Raw genomic sequence first — 1,496 nt, 5'->3', positions numbered from 1 at the left:
CTACACTTAGTTGATACATAATCTCTATCTTAAGCTAACCAAAGATTCAATTTGGGATTTTTAATTTATTTTTCTGCTTAAGACTAGTTATGTGGTTATAGAACAGAAGAGGATTAAAATGCTCAAGGGGCTAACAAAGGTGGCATAAAGGGGTAGGCCTATTTGGGATAAGTGAGCAAAAATAGGTAATGACCTCAATCATATGCATGAATGTAAATACATTGAATATTGGACATATAGAATAAAACAAAGTAAAGTCTGCAATTATAGGGAAGAAGGACGAAACACACAGGAATGAAAACTATGGTTAAATAATGTAACCATGCAATTAAGCTAAAAAACTCACGGGTTGTGTGTTCTTTGGCTCAGAAACCATATATCAGTTATGTATATCATGCAAGTAGAAATCAAGAGTTTTCATTCAACTCAATGTGAATCTTTGAATGACTCTTATAAAAATAAGTATTTTCTTTGAAAAATGTTGTCAATTTACCAACATATATATATATATATATATGGTGGGTGAATTGTTGTGATTCTGAAAAACTAAAACTTCTAGTTTACTCTTTTATTTTCAATTAAACAAAATTATTATATGCTAAAAGGGTAAACTAAACTAAATAATCCATATTGTTCATACCCTGGGTTGAGCTATCCGACCCGGGATGTTTAATGACAAAGTGACTGACCTCTTCAGGTCAGACTATCCAACCTCTTCTCAAAGAGTTTGGCCAAATTGCCAAGAAAGCCCAATAAAGGGCCCAGATAGAGGAACACGACTGGTGCACGAAATTGTGATGTCCATGCCTTTTGGTTTTAAGGGTTATTGGCTTTTTCTGCTTGCTTTTTCTTTTTCTTTCTATTTTTTTTCTATTTTTTTCGCCCTTTTTTTTTCTTTTTTTTTTCTGCAAGCTTTGTTCTTTGCTGCTTTTTCTTGCTTCAAGAATCATTTTTATGATTTTTCAGGTTATCAAATAACATGTCTCCTAGTCATTATTCTTTCAAGAGTCTGATGTCCTTGAGCTCTTCTATGTCTCTTCCTTGTCTTTGTTGCTGCTCCCTCATTGCTTTTTGATCTTCTCTTATTTCATGAAGCATGATGGAGTGCTCTTGATGTTCCACCCTTAGTTGTCCCATATTGGAACTCAATTCTCCTAGGGAGGTGTTGATTTGCTCCCAATAATTTTGTGGAGGAAAGTGCTTTTGAGGCATCTCAGGAATCTCATGGAAATGAGCTTTTTGCGCCTCTTGAGCTCCATGACTGGACTTGGCTAAGAAAGCCGTGACCAGCTTATCCCAAGAGTTCAGGCTGTCTTTGGGTTGAGAATCCAACCATAATCTAGCTATATCTCTTACAGCAAAAGGGAAAAGCATGAGCCTGTAGACTTCAGGATCTACTCGATTAGTCTTAACAGTATCACATATCTGCAAGAATTCAGTTAAGAACTGAAAAGGATCTTCAGATGGAAGTCCATGAAACTTGCAGTTTTGCTGCA

This window comes from Arachis ipaensis, chromosome B10, assembly GCF_000816755.2.
Source record: "Arachis ipaensis cultivar K30076 chromosome B10, Araip1.1, whole genome shotgun sequence".
Taxonomy (NCBI): domain Eukaryota; kingdom Viridiplantae; phylum Streptophyta; class Magnoliopsida; order Fabales; family Fabaceae; genus Arachis; species Arachis ipaensis.
The sequence above is the reverse complement of the archived record's forward strand: the minus strand, read 5'-3'. Positions refer to the sequence as shown.